The sequence below is a fragment of the Polypterus senegalus genome, chromosome 3 (genome assembly GCF_016835505.1).
Source record: "Polypterus senegalus isolate Bchr_013 chromosome 3, ASM1683550v1, whole genome shotgun sequence".
Classification (NCBI taxonomy): domain Eukaryota; kingdom Metazoa; phylum Chordata; class Cladistia; order Polypteriformes; family Polypteridae; genus Polypterus; species Polypterus senegalus.
In genome coordinates this window covers 152569107-152583627 of record NC_053156.1, presented here as the reverse complement: position 1 = coordinate 152583627, position 14521 = coordinate 152569107, and the positions used below count along the sequence as shown (strand labels likewise).

The window sequence follows — 14521 nt, the reverse complement described above, 5'->3', positions numbered from 1 at the left end:
TAATGTTTTTGCTGACTTGATTTTTTCCTACTGTTTAGGTTTTCTTATTGGGCCATACTCAGCTTCAGTTCGACTAACATTTAATGAACTGTATCTGGTCCAGTCTGTAGCATTTTTTCATTAAACATAGCAGAGAAAATCGATCTTTACTTCCTTGTTGTTTATCTAATTACATTAAATTACATTAACAAGAAAAATGTATTATTATAAAGAAGTAAACATTGGAAATGTGAGTCTAAATTTATCCAAAACATTAAAATCAAAAATTGCCAGACTGATTATGCTTCTTTCTGTTTTCAGCTATTTTGCAATTGCATGTTCTGTTTATCTCATTATGGAAGAAGAAACCTCTAATCATTTAAATAGTTAAAAAAATACTTTTCACCTACCTATGCAATTTCAAAACAGTCCTTTCCATTACTGGGTCACAGGGAGTAGGACACTATCCGGGAAAAATCAGGAGTAAGGCAGGAGCCAAACTTGAATATGGACAGCAGTTCAACACAAGCCACATTAACTCTTTGAGGGCTGAATATTTTTTCCAAAAAACTTTTTTTCTGAAAAGCAATGGTTTCATACATAAGTCAATATAAAACGTCTATTGCTATGTGCTGTGGCTGCTGTTGGCGAATGTTCAGCGTTTCTGGCGGCAGTGGCTGCATGGGGCACCTCAATGGTCAGCAGGAATGCACAGTGGGCCAGCTGCCTGGCTGTCTTCGCACAGCAGGTGGGTGGTGGTGGCGGTTGCAGTGTGACGCAATATGGTTTGTACCTCTTGTCATCATAAGTGGTGGTCCTCCCAGGTGTGAAACTAGAGGGCGCTGTCGCTCCTCAAACCCCACAGACAAACGTCCAAGACACCAGGTAAAAGAACCAGAAATATTTTTAATTTCTTCTTTCTTAAATATAATGTGCTTTTAAGCACACCCACCACCATAATCTATACTAATAAAAGCCAAAGCCCTCACTCACTCACTCACTCACTCACTGACTCATCACTAATTCTCCAACTTCCGCCAGGTAAAGGCTGCAATTTGGCAGGCTTATTCCTTACAGCTTACTTACAAAAGTTAAGCAGGTTTCATTTCGAAATTCTACGCCACTGTCGGTCATAACGGTCAACAACGTCTGCCATATTGAACTTTCTTATTCATGGCCCCATCTTCACTAAATTTGGTAGGCGGCTTCCTGCACTAACCGAAACCAATGTACATACTTATTTCGATGGTATGACGCCACTGTCAGCCGCCATATTGAACTTTCCAACGTCACTAATTCTCCAACTTCCCATGTAGGTAGAAGGCTGAAATTTGGTACTTACTTCGGTGGTATGATGCTGCTGTCGTCTGCCATATTGAACTTTTAACGGAAACCGATGTCCGTACTTATTTCGTTGGTATGACACCACTGTCGGCGCCATATTGAACTTTCCAACGTCACTAATTCTCCAACTTCCCGTGTAGGTAGAAGGCTGAAATTTGGCAGGCTCATTCCTTACAGCTTACTTACAACAATTAAGCAGGTTTCATTTCGAAATTCTACGCGTAACGGTCATAACGGTCAACAACGTCCGGCATGTTGAACTTATCTTATTTATGGCCCCATCTTCACGAAATTTAGTAGGTGGCTTCCTGAGCTAACTGAAACCAATGTATGTTGAACGTACTTATTTCGGTGGTATGATGCCACTGTCCGCCGCCATATTGAACTTTCCAACATCACTAATTCTACAACTTCCCGTGTAGGTAGAAGGCTGAAATTTGGCAGGCTCATTCCTTACAGCTTACTTACAAAAGTTAAGCAGGTTTCATTTCGAAATTCTACGCGTAATGGTCATAATGGTCAACAATGTCCGCCATGTTGAACTTTCTTATTTATGGCCCCATCTTCTCGAAATTTGGTAGGCGGCTTCCTGCACTAACGAAACCAATGTACGTACTTATTTCGGTGGTATGATGCCACTGTCGGCCGCCATATTGAACTTTTCAACAGTCTTTGTTACTTATGGGCCCATCTTCAAAAATTTGGTACACGGGTTCCCAACGCTAACTGAATCCTACTTACGTACATATACGTCCATAGCCTGCACCTCGGTCACCGTGTGAGGTGGCGTTGGGTCCCCCATCCCAACGCCTCCCATGTTGTTGGCTGCCTGACTATATAAGACCGTCCGTCGCTCCGGTCTCTACATTCCCTTCCTTGCTTCGCCACGGGATTCACGTCTCCCTACTGATAACTACAGCCTTTTTGTTTAATCCATGGCTTCTCGGCTGTTTTATTGTTTGTTTATTACAATTATAGTTATTGTATATTGATTTTACACTTACTTTACATTGCTCAGGTACCCATTTCCTTTATCATTCCAACCCCCATTACCATGTCTATTGAGGTGATTACTATCGATCAAAGAACTGTCACTTACCGAGTGGTTTCCATGCCCGGAGATACTGTACCACCTACCTTTTCCATTCTCTTTGTTACATATTGCACGGCCATATCAGGCTCACTCTTGATATCCGGAGGAACATTCTGTCTTATGTATTGAATGACTGGGACAGGTTCAAGGTGTGGACTGATGAAGGTACAGGAGATAATTAGACTACACAGGAGCACTAGAAGAGTGAAATGCTTAAGCCCTTCACCTATGGTTCTGAATGTGAGTTGATGGCTGCCGCTGAATTGTTCGGTTGTCGCTTTCAAGTGTACGAAATGGCCAAATATTTTACACCTTTCGACAACCGCCAATGCCTCTTAAACATCTTAGATTCACAGGTGACGATTTCAATAGTGGACACTTTGATGTTTATGAATGTTTAAACTCTCAAAAGCTGGATGTGATTTTATCGATGAAACCGGTTGTGTGCTTACAACGCTTGACAGATGCCGAATGTCACTTCAACACAACAAATCCTGCAAATACTGTCGTAATTGAAACAAACCATGAAACTCAAACCGATTATGACAGCAGCAATCCAAGCTGTGAGATTTGAGACAAGATTACTGTTCACATGGCCAACTGTAAGTTACATGCTCAAGAGTAAGCTCAGCACACAGCTTGGTCATGTTACAACCGAAGGGCCGAACTGACAACATGGTATACATAGAGATCCTTAACAAATAATTATTGGCATATCTTCCCTCAGTTTAAAAAGGTTTAATTTTTTTTCTTAATAAAAATTTTAATGCAGTACTTCGCCGCTGCGAAGCGTGGGTATTTTGCTATACACAATAAATCAATAATCACAAATACAATAATATTCCTCCTCTCCTCCCAGCAACTCAATCACACTCCCTCCCAACTCCGGCTCTCTCTGCTGGGTCTCGACCAGTCCTTTAAATAGTCCTTGACCTGGGTCAGATGCAGACTTGTATTTTTCTTCAGCCTGGAGAAAAAAAGTACTTGGGAGTACTTCCGGTCTATAGGGAAAATAAAAATCCCCGTGTCTCCCTGCAGAGCCACATGGTGGCACCCATGGTACCCAGCAGGGTTGTGAAGCCAAACTCAATTTCCCATGATGCCTTTCGGGCATCCAGGGCATCTCTATGCTGCAGAGAAGACACCATCTAGTGTCCTGGATGTGTCGGCCAGGATGGACTGCCGGCTGTCCATCACACAGGCAAACGCTGCTGTAGGCGCATCAGCTACATGAAAGTGTTCAGCGCCATGATCAGCTGGGGACCGATCAGATGATGCTGGTACTTCACTTTCATTTCTGATATCCATCTTCAGATCACTTGCATCAAACTCAGAGTCCAACAAGTCAGAGTCCTATTCAATGAAATTACGTAAAATGTCCATGGAGTATTTTGCTTTGCACATTCCCTTTGGTCGGTGCCATTTTAGAGGTTGTTTGCTCTTTGCTACTCATGCATGCGTAGGGAATCGAGGTTAAATCAACAAAACTATGTAACCTTATTGTAGCAAAGAGAGTCAAACTAAAATTTAAGGGTGAGCTTTGTTGCAGTTTACAGCTGATTACCATCCTCTACTCCTGAATTTTCACAAAAGTAATTAATAAAAATCAATCCATTCTTATCCAGTAAATCATCACAGAGAACCAAATGTATCCCATTATCATCAACAGCAACAAAGGCACCAATGAAGAACAGTCCATTAGCCTAACATGGAACACCATTCACAAACACACAGACACACTCTTTCATCCCAAGGTTGAGTTGCTAATCAGTCTCTCTGCATGTCTTTGTACTGCTACTAGTTCTGTCCTTGGAATATCACACCAGAGATACTAGGAACCAGTATTGGTGCTAAGTGGAGTTTTTCCTTTTCTTCTTCTTATTTGTCAATTGCCCATGTCTGATGTTAAAAATATTATGGACTTAACATGGTCATGCTTTATTGTATTGTGTATTTAAGAGGGTTTATATATTCATGTATGTAGATTTTTTATGATTTATCAATCTGCTATTAATTCACCGTATATGTGGATTTGTGCATATGCACAGTGAGCAGCACTATATGAAACAGCAAAAAAAAAAAAAAAAAACTGTATGAAATTATCGGCATCCCTGGAATTTTCCCAGAAAATGCACCATTTCTCCCAGAAAATTTTTGCAGTTACAAACATTTTGGTATACACATGTTTATTTCCTTTATGTACATTAGAATAACACAAAAAAACAGACAAAAGCTAAATCTGACATTATGTCACACAGAATTCCAAAAATGGCCTGGACAAAATTGTGGGTAAATTGTTTTATTTCAAACATATGATGCTCGTTTGAACTCACCTGTTGTAAGAAACAGGTGCTGGCAATATAGCAATCACACCTGAAGCCAGTTAAAATGGAGAAAAGTTGACTCAATCTTTCTGTTGTGTGTCTGAGTGTGCCACACTAAGCATGGAGAACAGAAAGAAGAGCAGAGAATTGTCTGAAGACTTGAGAACAACAATTGTGGAAAAATATCAACAATCTCATGGCTACAAGTCCATCTCCAGAGATCTTCATGTTCCTTTGTCCACTGTGCGCAACATAATGAAGAAGTTCACAACACATGGCACTGTTGCTAATCTCCCTGGACATGGACGGAAGAGAAAAATTTATAAAAGACTGCAACGAAGTATAGTCCGAATGGTGGATAAACAGCCCCAATCAACTTCAAAACATATTCAAGCTGTTCTGCAGACTCAGGGTGCAACAGTGTCAGCTCAAACTATCCGTCAACATCTGAATGAAATGAAACGCTATTGGCAATTTACTTGAGGAAGCCAAAATCCATCTGGGTGAACATCTTGTGGACAGATGAGACCAAGGTAGAGATTTTCGGTAAAGCTCATCATTCTACTGTTTACAGAAAACGGAATGAGGCCTACGAAGAAAAGAACACAGTACCTACAATCAAACATGGTGGAGGTTCTAAGATGTTTTGGGGATGATTTGCTGCCTCTGCCACTGGATGCCTTGACTGTGTGCAAGGCATCATGAAATCTAAAAAGATATTGGGGCGCAATGTAGGGCCCAGTGTCAGAAAGCTGGGTCTGCGTCAAAGGTCATGGGTGTTCCAGCAGGACAGTGACCCTACATACCTCTAAAAGCACCCAGAAATGGTTGAAGACAAAGAGCTGGAGAGTTCTGAAGTGGCCAGCAATGCGTACGAAATCTAAATCCGATTGAACACTTATGAAGAGATCTCAAAATTGCTGTTGGGAGAAGGCGTCCTTCAAATCTGAGAGACCTTGAGCAGTTTGCAAAAGAAGAGTTGTCGGAAATTCCAGTTGAGAGCTGTAACAAGCTTGTTGATGGTTATAGTAAGTGCTTGATTTCAGTTATTTTTTCCAAACGGCGTGCAACCAAATATTAAGTTGAGGGTGCCAATAATTTTGTCCAGCCTGGTTTTTGAGTTTTGTGTGACATGATGTCAGATTTGGCTTTTATTCTCTGTTTTTTTGTGTTCTTCCAATGCACATAAAGGTAATAAACATGTGTATACCAACACATTTGTAATTGCAACAATTTTCTGGGAGAAATGATGCATTTTCTGGGAAAATTTGAGGGGTGCCGAAAGCAAATGAAAAATGATGTAGTTGTTAGTATAGATAGTATCTCATCTGGTAAGTTGTGGTTTGTAAAAATTAATTTCAAGATAAAATGAAATGTTTGTTTTGGTGTAATGTTGACCTGTCATATTACATTTTACTAATTAATTTATTAACAGAAAAAGGAACAGACCACACTCTTTGCTTCTTCCTTGTTTTTAAGAACAGTCACAAAAATATAGGCTTAAATAGTAATTGACTGTCTTATATTTTCCCATTGTTAAAGGACACAAGTATGGCCCTAACTGGCAATTACTTCTACCAATTTTATCTAAAATTCATTCATTACGCCAATCAATTCATAGCCTGAAAGCTTTCAATAAAAATTTTAGCATTATGATGAAAATTTGTAACACAATCCTTTATTCTTCATGATGTTCTCTGAGCATTTGATGGAATTTATCAGAAGTGGATTTTTCCCACCTTTATGACAGTAAGGTAGTATAAAGAGAACCTGAATAAATCAAAGTAAGATTGGCATTATGTACAGCATAAACTGTGACATACTGTATGCCAGTAGCCGGACAGCACAGGTGTAGATAGAGGACTGCAGCCAGGTACCTCTACCTTTCTGTGCACAAATACTCCTGGGATGATGTCAGGGTATGAAAAAAGAGAGAGCACCAATTGTCTTGAATGGGGACATAAAATGTGTGTTAAGTAATGTAAAGGAAGCAGGTGCTATGATGGGTGAAAAGCAGGCCAAGAAATGCAAAATAAAGAAAGGGCTGGAGACGATTGGGGCAATGTGTGTGTAGAAGGTCAGAGTGTGTGTTATTTTGGTGAGATGTCATGTGGCCTATGCATAAGAATATGTTGAGAATCCTGACTGAAATATGTCAGGATTTAATAGAAAATATTGGCCCAGAGACACCTTAGGCTTGCTTGCCACTCAAACTGTCACATTTCGTATAATACTATCCTGGACATACTTCTAAGCATGAGTGCTGACTGCAGATGAAACACTGTTTAAGACATGGTTTATAGGACATTTAAACTATTCTGTCTGTCATTTTGCTGATTCCAAAGGAGTTAGATTTTGTAAAATAAAATGAAAAAATGCACATCTAATAAGGTTTCAAAATAAACTTCAGATCATTAAACTGATAAAAAAGAATCAAAGATATTTCTAGTATAACCAAGAGACTGCCATTTACACTTGCTAGCAGTTACCATGGCATTCATAATGTCTTGCAGAATACCGTTACAGCTTAAAAGAAATTAAGTCTATTGTATAGTATAACATTTGCAACCAACATGTGAGATTGGTTAACAAGGATACAGAATCTGTTTTTTAATCAAATTTTCCATTAGGGAGAAGAAGTAAAGTTGGAGTTTGGAAAGCAAGCACTATTGACTCCAGGCTCCTTTACAGCCTTCCAACAGTTTAGATACATATGCACAGTATCATAATATCATTTTGAAATATACATATAAAAAAGAATCAAGAATTCTTACAAAAATTCAGATTACAGACTCTGCTTAGACAGCCTTAACCATTACCCCACCATCCACCCTCCATAAAAGATACGACCAATGACCAGACTTCCATTCACAAGTGGAAACATTGGCAGTAATAGTAATAGTGCTACTAAAACACTAAAAACTCTTGAAATGTGGCACCTTGGTTTTCAAGAAGTGCTTTACACACCTTTAAAGGACCACTCATGATGGGACTTAACTAGATAGGTCTGACATTGTGAGTCAACACAGTCTGCAACCTTCAGTTCACTTTCACTCTTCATATCAAGATGAGAGTCACTGTGGCAACATATTAGATTGGACTGTGTAGGGCACTCTATCTTCAGCAACTTCTCCCATCTCTTCCCTGGGAATTCCCAGATGCTCTCAGGTCAGCTCTGAAGTCTTTTCCCCACTGGGCTGTGCATTGAAGCTGTTATTTTGGGAGGTACAAACAAAGCATCCCCTATGCATGTGCAAACCACCTCAACTGGCTTATCTGGATCTGGAGAAGCAGCAGATCCACTCTTTACCAGCAATTCTATGCAGGGACATCATTTTGGCCATCCATACTCATGGTCTCATAGTTTTGGCAACTAAAAGGGGGGCGAATAGGGATTCATTGTAGACTCAATGGTAAATGGAAGGTTGTCTGAAAATTCTGTATCAATTCTGTATCACTCCAAACTTAAGTTACTGAATCAGCACATCCAGATCCATTCACAAGGGTAAGGCAACAGTTGCTATCTGAAGCAGATAACAGCAAACCATAAAACACAACAAGAACCCTATAACAAGGTCCAAAAAAGCCATTTGCCATCAGACAGCAAAAATGAGGGCACCAAGCTGTAGAATTTACCATGAGAGAAACAGTCCAAAGAGATTTGAAAAAATGCAATTTATGATGCAGGATGTGTTAAATCAAAGCAATCAGGACTGATAAAGCATCAGCACTAAGATGTTTACAATAAGCACACAACCCAGCCTGACGCAGCAGTTTATTAGCACAGTAGATGTATATACTGAGGTAGAGCTGTATATACTGGGGTAGAGTAAAATTAAATAAATAAATAAGTCTGTTACAGGTAAGATACACAATATAATTTACAATATACTTTATATAGGATATATTGTCAAATATCATAAAATAAACAAGTGAGGGCTGAGAAGTAGCAAATGGCGAAATGAATGTGCGTGGCACTGGAGTTTTAAAGCAGGCAGACCCACTACAACAAAAAATGAATAAACCCCTGTACTAGCTGACTCTGAAGGCCAATGTTTCATAGAGTTAAGACTTAATGTTTACTTGCTGCTTGAGATATGTGGCCTTCATGATCTAATACCATAAAATGGTAGTCTTGGTCTTGTTTATGACGGATACTTAAAGTTTGATGTACTAAACAACTTTGAAGTCTATTTATTCTTTTTTGACATATCTCTATTATAATTTCCATGGTTGGCTTTATATAATAAATACAGAAGCTAAATTAAACAAAATCTGCAGGTCATACAGAATAATAAATATTTTCCACATAGTTGTAGGTGGTGCAGTGGTAGCGCTGCTGCCTCGCAGTAAGGAGACCTGGGTTCGCTTCCCGGGTCCTCCCTGCGTGGAGTTTGCATGTTCTCCCCGTGTCTGCGTGGGTTTCCTCCGGGCGCTCCGGTTTCCTCCCATAGTCCAAAGACATGCAGGTTAGGTGGATTGGCGATTATAACTTGGCCCTAGTGTGTGCTTGGTGTGGGGGTGTGTTTGTGTGTGTCCTGTGGTGGGTTGGCACCCTGCCCAGGATTGGTTCCTGCCTTGTGCTCTGGGATTGGCTCCAGCAGACCCCCGTGACCCTGTAGTTAGGATTCAGCGGGTTGGAAAATGGATGGATGGATAGTTGTAGGAGACTTACCCTTTAAAAACCCACAATGCTAACTTTCATCTACAAATTACTGGAGAATTGTGTCAAATAATAATGCACCCTAAATTGGCTCGATTGGCTCCAGTAGACCCCCGTGAGCATATAGCGGGTTGGATAATAGATGGATGGATGTTATCAACAATTGGAACAAGTGCCCATCTTTTTAAAATGGAAATAATTGGCCAGTTCACAAAATAAGAAGCATAGCAGAAGCAAAACTATTCATAATGAATTTGGATAAGTTCAAGAATGTTTTTTACTGTGCGTACACAGTATGATGATACCTGGTGAATTTAAGTATTACAGTGGATATCAAAAGCTAATTCATCCTACTGAAATATAAGGTTTTCTAAATGTCAAGCCTGAAGTCAAGACAAATCATGTCAGACGCTTTTTCACCTTTAATGAGATCCTGTGTCCAAAATTTAAGTGCAAACCTAATGGGGGAAAAATAACTAACAGTATTAACCTTTAGTGACTAGTTCACTGCACATATCCTTTATATTGGGATTGTAATTGGGTTTCATTTTAATCAGTAGCATTCCAAATTATTCACAAACATAATTTGTTGTCACATCAATTAAACTGATTATGAAAAAGCCCAACATTCCCTTTCTGTAGCACTAAATCCAGAATTTCAGTAATATATAATGATTTTATCCAGTGCCTCTGTAAGCATTTCAGGCCAGTTGTTTTCAAATTCAACAAGTCACATGATTAAAAAAATGTATATGAAAATATTAAGTAATAATACTAATAATTAACCAACTATGCCCCAAAGACCTGCATGTTAGGTTACCTGGCAATTTTAAATTTGCTCTGAGTGAGGCCCGAGTTGTCCTCTAATGGTCTGGCGCCACATCCAAGGCTGCCAAGATAAGCACAGGACCCTACACTACATTTAAAATTGCCAAAAAATCTGCATATTTTGCAAACTACCACCCCACCAAAAGCAAACTAGTGTGAACATTGAGAACTGTCTTATATACTGACTCACAGCTCCAGGGCCCTGGGTTTGACTGTTCTCGCCCAACATGTCCCTTTCTGCAGCACTAATTCCAGAATTTCAGTAATACATAATGATTTAATCCAGTGCCTCTGTAAGCACTTCAGCCCACTGAGTCTGAATAGTTTTTAACCTGGTGCTCTTCTTTCCACACACATCCCAAAAATGTTAATGTTACACAAATTGGATGTAAGACATCAGCTAAGAACATGACTGCATGATTAACACTGTGTTTGGAATTGGATACGTTTAGCATTTGGACCAGTGGATTCAAGTAAAAATGTGTATAAATAGGTAACTCTAATCTGTGATGGATGTGTAATGTGCTGTAAAATCTTTTTAATGATAGAGAAACAATAGTTTTCAGGATTCATTCCTTCCTTCATAATTTAAATTGCCCTATCTTGAAAAGTACCATTTGAAAATGTCATTTTAATTTTAACAGAAAAGAAATCTATTCATGTTCTGTAGACAAACTAACAATAGATATTTGTTAATGACTAAGTACACTCATAAAGCGTCCCTCTAAATGATTATGTGCTTGAAATGTTTTATATTATTTTTTAGTGAAGCAGCTTAAATCCCTATTTATTAGGAAAATACTATATTGTCGAAAACCAAGCATTTGCAACTCAAAATTAGTTTACTGACTTGCACAACTAAATTTTTATATATTAGATACCTGTCATTAGAGCAGACCCAGTGGTTGGCACTGCTGCCTAACAGATGTAACATTCTGGATTCAGCTCCCGTATCCCATGTATTGAGTTTGCACATTCTTACCATGTCTCTGCAGGCTCCTCTCTGGTTACTCTAGTTGTTCTACTACATCCCAAAGATATGCAGTTTAAGTCAATTGGCGATTCCAGACTGGCTCCATGTTAGTGTGAGGGGGTCCTTTGATGTGTTGACTGTGATCCATTCAGGGCTGATTCCTGCTCGTGGCCAAGGCTACTGGAATAAATTAAGTAGGTTTGTGAATTTTATTTTACATTATAAAAAATCTCTCATGTGTGTTGTGGTGCCATATGGCTGTTTATAATATCAGAAACATTTTCATTAAATTTGGGAATATTTTTACACATTATTTTTTCAGGAATGGTACTGGCTTAATACTTTGATAGTGAAAATGATTATTGCAATGTTTGAAATGAATCTGAAGAACTGGCTTAGTCAAAAGCATTAATTTTAATTAAAAGATTTTTTTTTTAAACTAAAGTGTAAAGGCAGTATGTTCAACAGAAGGATAACCCACTGTGCACCAAAGACATTATGTGAGGGTTCATCAGTTATGACATCTAAATGAGGGCTGTGGACCAGCTTCTAGAATGGTCTCAAATGGACTTAGCTGTGCAGTGCTGTACCACAGTTTCTGAATCTGCACTTGATTTCTCTTTTTCCACAGTGTGTTATTTCCTTTTCCTTATCCATTTTCATATTCATACATGTGCATTCTTGTCTCTACTCATACTATAATTTTTATTTATTCTGCTTTCAGAATAAAGTTTGATACTGCATTGTAATCTGTTTTTTTTTATGATGGTAAATACTGTTAAAGGCGCTATATAAAATAATGATTGAATAACCATGACTGTCAGTCTAAATTCTAAGTCAGTGAATTCTTGTTTTATATGCGTCCTCATAAAGTAACAGGCCTCTCATAAAAGCATAAAGAACTATTTCATAATGTACAAATGAAAACCACATTTAACGAAGGGGTGAGGAATCAGCTTTGGGTGTCTAATTAAAAAATAGAGGCACTAATTTGAATTCTTAGATGAAAGGAGAACATCTAATTTAATTTTTCCAGTTTTCTAATAAAGAATGGGTGACAAAGGCATTTTAAATATTAAAGAGAACCCCTAAAGCTTAAGAGCGCTTGTTCACTTACAGCATGTTCTTGGATTCCACCATGCAGATCCACTGAACATTTTAAACACTCAAATTCATTGGAAAGAAACAAAGTCCTTGAGTGAAACAGTACACCGTGGATAAATATGTGTTTAAACGTGTTGGTCCACGAGTTCGTAGATTTGCAGTCATTAATTACTAGCTTATCTCGCTCACTTTATATGCTATCTATAATCGTTGCTTTATCTTAATGTGTCCATCACTTTCACTTTTTCCTCTTAAGATGCTGAAGTACCCAACGCCCACTGGCATTAATCGCATTTATTGAAAAATCTTACTTACGTTTTTCCCCCGCCAGCCTCATCATTTTGGGATACATTTCTCGTCGCGCCACAAAGGCTTTTTCTTCTTGCATACCCAGTGGAGTGTATTTCCAGACTCCAGACTTTAATTTGCTGGTGTAAGCTCGAGGTGATCATCAGGTGTTTTAAAGATCTGCACGCTGCTTTCGGACAGAGGGCTCAATCCAAAACGGATTTTTTCCCCTTTAATAGTAGCGTCTCTTTGTCCTAATTTCTGTTTTAAGACTCCAAGGAAGGAAAGAATAAACTGAAGAAAGGATGAGAAGGAAAACCTACAAGAAACTGTGGCAATTGTCGGCTGCACCGCCTGCTTTTGTGGAAAATCAAGGACTAATGAACGCCGGGCGTGCCATCCTGTCGCTGGGTCGATAGATGGCGCTCGTGTTCGGCTCCTCGCGCGACAATCTTTTTGCCTTCCAGTAGTAAAGAAACGGGAGCCGAGGGCTCAAAAGCATTCTGTCGTAAGATTTCTTCAGTTCACTTGCGTGGTGTTGTGCGCATTAATTAACAACTTAGAGGTTTATTGCCTTTTATTCTCCTTTTTTATACTTAGGAATTAGCATCGTTATTAGGAAGCTCTTTTTCATTACCTTGAGGCTTGAGAGACGAGATCGGCGCCCGAGCGTTAAACAATGGCACAAACTGGAAGGCACAGGTAAATGTCAAAAGAGCTTTTTTTATCCTTTACTAAAAGAAACAGAAACCGTGTAGGCTGGTTCTTTGATGATAACGTAGGATAAAGAAAATCTTCTAAATGTAATTTGTAGAAAAAAAAAAAAAACTCATCCAGTTTTGACAGCCAAAGTATGGACCACTCTGGGAGTTAATGCAAATCATCACTTGATGCAAAACAGAAAAAGGAAATTTAATCAGAATAATTAAGGCATGTTAAAAAAACGAGGCGGCCAGTCGCTTTATTAAGAATAGGGTGCCAGTGTTCCTGGACAAGATAACCCTCTTTCTTACTTCCTCTACACAATATTAATATGCTTACAGTTTACATGACACTCTCGTAGCCTCTTAATTCACTTTGGCAGCACTTAGCACAAGGCAGTAACCAACCCTGCGCTGAGCTTCAGTATAAAACAGACTTACCTGCATTAATCCATAACAATGCACTTCTGAAAGATTGACCTGACATGTGAAATCATCAGTCAATCACTTTCAGTTTAGAAATGTCCATCATTTAAAGCTGAACTATTTAGAGAAAACAGTAACACAAGCATGAAGAGAACGTCTAAACTCCAAGCGGAGATCAACTGGGCAGAAGGCTTGAATGAATAGAAAAACTGGTGTACTTTTTGAATGGTTCAGATATTTTCTAGTGTTAGTTCCTTTCTCTATACTGCTTAGGCTATTTAAAAAAGTAATAAAATTGAAATATAGAGTTGAGTGAATATATCAGGCCCTTTCAATCAACACGTAAATGGTGTCTAATAAGTGCCTAAATATTCTGGTAAACAAGGACATTGCTTTAATATGATAACAGGAAATAACTGTCTGTCATTGGATTATGTGGCATGTATGTTGAAATCATTCACTCAAGTAGTACAGTAATGAACAAATAAGGTTGAAAAAGAGTTACCTCTCTAAAGAAAGTGGAGCTTAACAGCCAGCATTATACAGATTAGTCAGCTAATATATCCTAAAATTTATTCAAAAAGGTTTCTAATGTGAATGTAAAATAAAAAGTAAATGCTAACATCATTTTTTTTTTTTCCTATTTAATTTAATATTGTTTCTTTGTATCAGTATACTGCTGCTGGATTATGTGAATTTCCCCTTGGGATTAATAAAGTATCTATCTATCTATCTATCTATCTATCTATCTATCTATCTATCTATCTATCTATCTATCTATCTATGTGTCTTTCTCAA

At 38.5% G+C, this 14521-nt stretch overlaps 1 protein-coding gene across 3 annotated transcripts in view; it reads right to left on the bottom strand.

Moving 5' to 3' along the window:
• The window catches only part of LOC120525623 (5-hydroxytryptamine receptor 1E), a 126468-nt gene extending 113517 nt beyond the window's left edge, over positions 1–12951 (bottom strand). Inside the window, exons 1-2 of one of the 3 annotated variants that reach the window (XM_039748079.1) lie at positions 12624–12951; positions 11214–11384 (exon numbers count right to left, since the gene is read on the bottom strand). The gene's annotated coding sequence lies outside the window, so the exon portion shown is untranslated. The remainder of the gene's footprint in view (positions 1–11213; positions 11385–12623) is intronic. The other 2 variants (XM_039748080.1, XM_039748082.1) reach the window with 2 other exon arrangements.
• Positions 12952–14521: the final 1570 nt, after the last annotated feature.